The following is a 7,900-nucleotide window of genomic DNA, read 5'->3' as shown; positions in this document are numbered from 1 at the left end:
CTTGGATTTCAGTTCCTTGTCCAATTACTTTTTATGAGATTTATAAAAACTGCTTATAGAGGAAGGGAGGGGATGAGAAATGCTTATTGCCAAAGTAGCCCATAGCTTCATAGACAAAACAGTCTCCAAAGGAACCACAAGTTTATGGTTAACTGTGATCAAGAAGAGGCTGGCTTTTCAAGCTGAGATGTATACTGTGAATGCTTGAACAATGACTGAACAAATAAAGTGGACAAAAAAATGTGTGGAGGTTTCCTGAATGTCCTGAGTGGGTACATTTTTTCATTCAGGATACATCTTAAGTTGCAACTGTTGGGAGGGGATGGATGGGGAAGCAGTGCTGTCTGCTCTGTTCTCACACTCATAGGTGATGCTGAGCTCAGAGCTGGCAGGTCTAGCTGAGGGAAAGACCTTCGGGTCCTCACAGCTCACCAAAATCATCAGCTCAACATGCAGCAGTGGCCAAGACCCAGGAAAACTTTGGGCACCATCAGGACGGCCTGCTTTTGCTGCCATATAAAGCCTTGCTGAGCTGATATGTTGAGCACTTTCTGCATCTCAGGGAAGATGCAGTGGCATAAGAAGAGGTGAGGAGAAAACATCAATTAGAGAGGATGAAACAGCTGCCCCGTGAGGAGACTGAAAAGACTCTTTGTTTTGGAGAGGAAGCCAAGGCATTTACAAAACTCATAAAGGCAGTGAATAAGATGAATGCAGAACTGTTAGTCAAAAAATCCTGCAATAGTATAATGAAAAATAGTATACACAGTTAGTACAGACAATAAAATTAGTAGATCATCTTAAAAGAGATAAAAGAGATCACTTTTTTATACAGTGGGTCAGGAACTTGTTGTCACAGGATGTTATGGAGACTGACAATGTCAACAGGCCCAAGAATGTATTGGGCAATGTCAGGAACAGGAGGCTCCGAAGTGGGTACTACAGCTTGGGATGTGTCCATCAATATCCCTAATCCAATAAATTGTGAATGCTGGGGACTGGGGGCAGAAGAAATTGAATAGGGTAGACTTGCTGTCCCTAAATAGCATTGCCCGTTTCCATGTTCAAAGACTGAGTACCAGGTTAGGCGAGCCACTGATCCAACCATTTCTTATTAAGTCCTGCAGGTGATTACTCTTCCTGGGGAAAGGGTACCCCACCTCCCTGACAGCCAAATTGGGGTGCCAGTCATTGCTGCAGTAGTTTTGAACAAAAGGCTGGACTTCTGGGGGTATGGTAGACAAACGTAGTAAATCCAATGCAGTGAGGGTGTTGTGCAACAGCTGGCGTGCTCGTGGTAGCCTTGACGTATCCCTGGGCTGCCTGAGCTTTGCAAGGCTGATGAACCCTGGGCTCCACTTTTCCCCCTGCTGATATGCAGAACAAAGACCCTGCGTGTACTTGGTACAGCAGGCAGGACCACAGGCTTTGGGCTTGAAACCAAAACACCACACCTTGCATATTCAGGTATTACTTGTTAAGGCAGAAATATGGCAACCACCTTCTTGAGAGGGCATAATCTGGAAAGCCTGTCCAGGAATGTGAGGAATGCTAAGCCTCCCGTACAGGAGTGACGCACTCCCCTTGTCTTCAGCTGGTGACTGAGGTTATGCTCAGTGTAGTCAAAAAGAAAGCGGGATAGCGGATGGTCGCAAGCACAACACAGGTCTTTGGTGTGTTCCTTGGGATAATGCTCTTCAGCATGTGCTGATCATCTTTTCTGCCAGATGAAAAGGAGGTTGTGAGTATGCAAAGGGTAAACTGACAGCTGACTGCTGCTCAGTGATTTTAGCCGTAACATTAATTCTGCTTACATAAGCTTAATACTTTCTGCAGTAATTTAGTGCAACTAGGCAAAGAATTAAGTCTTTTCTAACTACAGCTGAATGAAAATCAGTAGTACAAATATGTGAGCTATTGACTTAAATGCATTTAAGACATACTGTCAGCAATTTTAGATTGTATTTCACTTAACAGGGTGTGCCCGTTATGTGGTGTTTAACATGCTTCAGGAAACTGAGGGTGCAAAATCATTCCAGTGCACCCCACTTAAGCACAAAACAGCACACTGCTTTTTGTGATGCTTTGGGATGTATTTTCCTTGGGTGATTGATGCTAGAAACTTCTAGTATACTGAAACAAGCTAAAATCAGAAAGGCTTCAAGCTGTGCTTCCTACAGATCCATATATGTCATAGGGTGGTGGCTGTTTGCCCTGTAAAACTATTGATTATCAAGTTGAACAGACTGCTGAACGGTATCATTGCAAAGCAGCTAAGTAGATAGGGCTAGTCAATGGATTGTTTCTGAGAAAACAAATATTATGAGCTTCATTCTGTTGCTAGTAATAAAGGCGTTTGTATAACAAGTCCAGAAGGAAATCTGGGCTATGCTGTTTCTGAGCCAACAATCGTGTAAGAGGTTTTCTCCTAAGAAAACTCTAAGGGAAGTTCATCGGAGAGAAATTACATTGTTTGGTAGTTTTGCCAGTACAGCACTAGCCCCCAGTAGGTGTTTCTGGTCACCTTTCCAGCCACCACATCTGTTCACCTGCTTTCTAAATAATGACTTTTTAATAGTCTCCTGTTTACTGGGAAGATATCAGTGTTAAAGGAGATAAGACTATTTATCTGCATCCTTTGACAACTTCAGAGGCTGGAAATACACTTGACAAACAATCTGGGAAGCTGAAAATTCAAGGTAGCAATTTCTTCAGAAGGCAGATTGGAAGTTTGTGGTTTGATGTCAAAAACCTTGAATAATGCCTCCTCCAGTTGCAAGGTCGTTGCCATACATAAAGCAAGCAGAGAAAACAACAATTCTCAGCTGAGACTCATTGTTAATGAGTTACTGTCTCCCTTTTGTTCATGGGGAAGTAAGGTGCAGAGGTGGGATGACATACTTAATACCACAAATCAAGGGCAGTGGAGTCCAAATTAGATGTGGACTACCTGTTGTGCATTCCCCTGCTTCAGAACATAACAGCCATGGTTTTGCATGTGGTGAGGACTTTCTGTCACTAAATATTTTGAATCGTCCGGTGGTCAGTAGAGCTAAATCCAGCTGGTCACAAGTGGTGTTCCTCAGGGCTCGGTGTTGGGACCATTTCTGTTCCATATTTTTATTGATGGTCTTGATAAGGACATAGAGTGTGTCATCAATAAGTTTGTAGATGACACCAAGTTAAGCGGGAATGTCGATCTGCATGAGGACAGGGAGGCTCTACAGAGAGACTTGGATAGATGGGATCCGTGGGCCAACATTAATGGGATGAGCTTCAACAAGGCCAAGTGCCAGGTCCTGCACTTGGGCCACAACCACCCCATGCATGGCTCCAGGTTTGGGGAGGTGTGGCTGGGGAGCTGTCTGGGAGAGAAGGATCTGGGGGTTCTCATTGACAAGCAGCTGAACATGAGCCAGCAGTGTGCCCAGGAGGCCAAGAAAGCCAACAGCAGCCTGGCTTGTATTAGAAATAGTGTGACCAGCAGAAGTAGGGAGGTGATAGTCCCCCTGTGATCTGCACTGGTGAAATTCTGAGGTTTCAACCCCAAATTAAGGTTGACATATGGGTGATTCCCACAGCCCTTCACAAAGGGGTGGTGAGTTTGCCTTTAAGCTTCCCTCCAGGGTTCGGCCGGCCTTGCAGGGAGAGCCATTAGGTAAATGAGCTCCAGGTGTCCCACATTAAGTAAACAAGGGTCAGGTGTCCCACTTAGGGATAAAAGCTGGGACCACTTGCAGGAAGGGGCAGTGTCTGTCTGTGAGGTGGATGCATTGTGCAGAGTTCCCTGTTGGGGAAGGACCTCCTGCCTCCCTGGGACTGGGCTCCAGTCAGGTCTGGCTTTTGTAAATGTGGGCTGTGCAGAGATTTAGTATGTGGCTTCCTTGGTCTTATGTATTTGGCTTGTTGACTTGGTTGTCTCCTGTCCCTTCTATGGGAAACTGCATTTCACCATTTATTCCCCCCATTGTTGGTCATGTGGTGTCATTGTTGGGGTCAGTGGGATTGATGTCAGTTATGTGTAATTTGACTGACTTGTTTGTACCCACAGCACTCAACCCATGTACTGACCCTCTTGTATCAAATACAATTTGGTTACTGGTTCATCTTTATGCTGGCTGTGTCCTCATGCTAGGCCTAATAATTGGCAAAACAACTGTTGAGGCCACACCTTGAGTATTATGTCCAGTTTTGGGCACCTCAATACAAGAGAGATATTGAGGTTCTGGAGCGAGGGCAATGAAGCTGGTGAAGGTCCTGGAGAATAAATCCTATAAGGAGTGATTGAAGGAGCTGGGACTGTTTAGTTTGAGGAGGAGAAGGCTGAGGGGAGACCTCATCACTCTCTACAACTACCTGAAAGGACAGGTTGGTGCTGGTCTCTTCTCACAGGTAATCAGCAATAGAACAAGAGGGAATGGCTTTAAACTGCAACAGGGGAGGTTCAGACTGTCATTCAGAAAAGAAATTCATGGAAAGAGTAGTCAGAGAGTGGAATAGGCTGCCCAGAGAGGTGGTGGAGTCACCATCCCTGGATGTGTTTAAGGGTCTTTTACATGAGATGATGTGGGATATGATGTAGGGGAGAACTTTGTAGATTAGGGCTGATGGTTGGACTTGATGATCCCAAGGGTCTTTCCCAACCAGGATCATTCTATGATCTCTAGGTTGGATAAGACCCTAAGATCATGAATCCAACTGTAAACCTAACACTGCCAACTCCACCACTAAACCATGTCCCCAAGTGTCATGTCTATGTGTCTTAAATACCTTCAAGGATAAAAGTAAGAAGGAGCTGTGGAGTCCTTATCTCAGAGGGATGAAGGATGAATCTCTGAGAACACCTGGAACTGCTTTACAGTGACCAAAGCTTCTTTGAGGAACAGTACCTTTCTATTTCAGGCTGTTTGATTTGTGAGGAATGAAGTTGTCACCAGGTTTAAGAGAAGTTGAGTTTTGATACCAGCTCATCCAAAACCATTTTTGACCACAGACTATTTAGTTAGCTTCCTCACACCTTACTCTCCCTATGAAAGTGAGAAAATGCTTCTAGAAAATTTATGAAGACAAAATCAATGTATCAATTCACTAATCAAAAGATGAAAGTATAACTGCATCTTCTTCCTTTCATAAGCTTCTGAGTTGTCCATTCCACATTAAAAATGCTAATTTCTACGTTTTTTTTCCCCCATCATATTGATATCTGACAACTATCAAAACTACCTTCCACTTTAGGTTCTATCTTCACTGCTTTCTCACCTAACTCTACTATTAAGCAGCCTATAGAAAAAATGGCTGGAAAAAAATGGTCACACTTCCCTCTTTGTTGCTCACTGGCCTAGATCAGGATTGCATTTGCAGAAAGGCTCTTTGGGGATTCCTCTTAGAAATACCAACTGTGTCAGTGTCTCCATTCTCTCATAATTTTTAACAAATGTATATCTATACACACCTATGTCATAAACTGTCCTCCAAAATACATGTTTATAGTCGTTTGATCAAAGTCAGATTCATATGGCTTACACATTTACTAAGCAATATATTTTGAAGCAGGACAAAACTTACTTGGGTTTTCTACTTTATTGGAAAGGTTTAGAACATATTTCTGAAGTTGCAGCAGGTACTTCTTTATGTAGAGAAGATGTCACAGAGTGCCTTCCTGTTAGCTAGATGTGATTTTGCTGACACACGTGGAAAAAAGCCGTTATCATCTCTACTTTTTCAGCAGCGTAATCCTTCAGGAAAATGTAACCACAGAAAAGGAAGCTTGGAGGCAGAAAACAATGCAAGAACCTAGAGGAACTTTTGTTAACGCATAGCACATGAGTGGGACTTGGCAGATGAAAGACTGAAGAGAAACCTTACCGGGGGGTGGCGGCATTGTCGAACCTCGTCACACTGTCGTACACCTGTGCAGAAGCCCCATAGCTTCATGCTGCCACAGGTGCTTTGTCTTCTTTGGGCTGACAGGAATTCATCTCTCCTGCTGCAATTACGTGCTGCCTGCCTGCAAAAGCAGCCTGGGAGGGGCTGTTGTGACAGGGGAGCCCCCAGTGAGCCCAGGAGATGGCTTCAAGATAGAGAGGGACACAGTGGGGCTGGGAGTGCACAAAGGTAGGGGTGAGGGCAGCTGTCAAACCAGAACACCTGACTCCCAGCTGACTGCCCATGGGGAGTGATGGCTGTGGGGCTGGTAGCAAAGCACAGTGGTTTCTGCTCTGCTGACTTTAAGGACAGGATCCTGGATGGATGCCGTTTTTTCTGTCAGTTCCAATTTCCAGCTTTCTGGGCAATTTTTTTTTTTTTTTTTTTACCTTCAAGCTTTGCAATGTACGAACAGTAAGGCTAGAAGGCAGTTTATGTAGTTTTTCTTAATAGTGGCTTACTATGCCAGAGGACCATTTGTGTACAAGTGTATGACAAAATACACCCCCAGCACCCACCAGCTCTTGGTGGGGCAGAGCAGAGGCTGCAGGTGAATGCAGACCCTGAGCTGCATGCTGAACAACGGTGGAGCCTGCTATTGCTGGCCTTAGCCTTCAAAATTGCATTACCCTGATAAAGTTAGCAGTCTCAGGGTTTGCCAAGCAGCACAAAGCACATGAACTGCCTTCTTCCTTGCTGCTCAGACTGTATTTCCCTTCCCCCTACCATGTGGATTTTTATTTCTTTCATTTTTTTCTTCTTACTATTTTATTTTAACAGAAGTGAATTGCATCCACAATAAGCTCCAAAGAAATAAAGTGATGCATTCTCTTCCAGCATCCCTATGGCTGGAGAGATGATAATACTGGCAGCAGCAGCCCCAGCTGATGTGCTGGGCACAGCAAATTAGCAGGTATAAGGGCTGTGTGTAGGGCTGTGGGGTGGCAGCTGGAAAGCACTGGGCTGCTGGTGCTTCTTTTGGCCTCCCAAAAAAGGGGTGCTGTTCCAGCCCTTAGAGCTAACTTAGCAGCAGCATCTTAGGTGTGAAAGCTTGGCAGCAACTCAGTGATGTTTCCTATGCAGTCTGAAGTGGAGGGAAGGAAAAGCAAGTAAGAAAGAAAATGGGGGCAAAAATCCCCTTTGGGCTAGGAAGCATCTTTTGGTCATTGCATGTGAGCAATTCCCAGCAGTCAGTGATGGAGCGCGGTGTGTTAGAGTAGTTTTGGCTTTGTGTGCTCCAGTACTTTTCCATAAGGATTATAGCATTGCTGGATTTTAATGATGTGGTGGGCTGCATTAAGATTGGCTACATCCAACTTAAATGGGTCTGATACTGGTGTCCATGTGCTCATAATCAGATTTTGATGAAAGCTAGAGGCAGTAAAAGAAAATTACATTTAGCTTCTGGCCAGCGTTTGGCTGGTTTCAGGGCAGCTGCTGGTGTGGTCCATCACAGACAAATGCAGGAGCCAGAGGAAGTGGCTCTGGCAGGACCTAGGGGGCCCAAGTGGCCAAAATCTTGATGGGGAGTCACCCCACCATGCCAATGGTGGCAAGGTGAGTGATATATTGCCGGGTTATTGCTGGAGGTGGTGAGGATGCCTCTGCCTGATTCCCAGTATGGGGAGAGGAGAAGACAGTGGGGAAGGAGGGGCAGGGCAGCTGTCCCTGCAATGGCAGGGATGTGCTCAAGGTAGCAAAGACCCCCAAGGATGGGTCCTGGGGACTGTGTTTAACTAGTGGCTCCAGCACAAGATGCATGTGCTGAGGAAGTTTGGCACTGATGAGTAGCTGGGGAGCATTGCCAGTGTGGAGGAGAACAGGATGGTGACCCAGAAAGAAGCAAAAGACCCTGAACTACAGGAATGAGAGAAAATTTGGCAGTATGGAGTACCAGCATCATGTGCGTTGGGGGCAAAGAAGAATTTCTGCTTCAAGCTGGAAGCCCGCCCTCCTAGAACTGGCACAGGAGGAG

This window comes from Athene cunicularia (assembly GCF_003259725.1).
Source record: "Athene cunicularia isolate RWA chromosome 1 unlocalized genomic scaffold, athCun1 chr1_part1, whole genome shotgun sequence".
NCBI classification, from domain to species: Eukaryota; Metazoa; Chordata; class Aves; order Strigiformes; family Strigidae; genus Athene; species Athene cunicularia.
The sequence above is the reverse complement of the archived record's forward strand: the minus strand, read 5'-3'. Positions refer to the sequence as shown.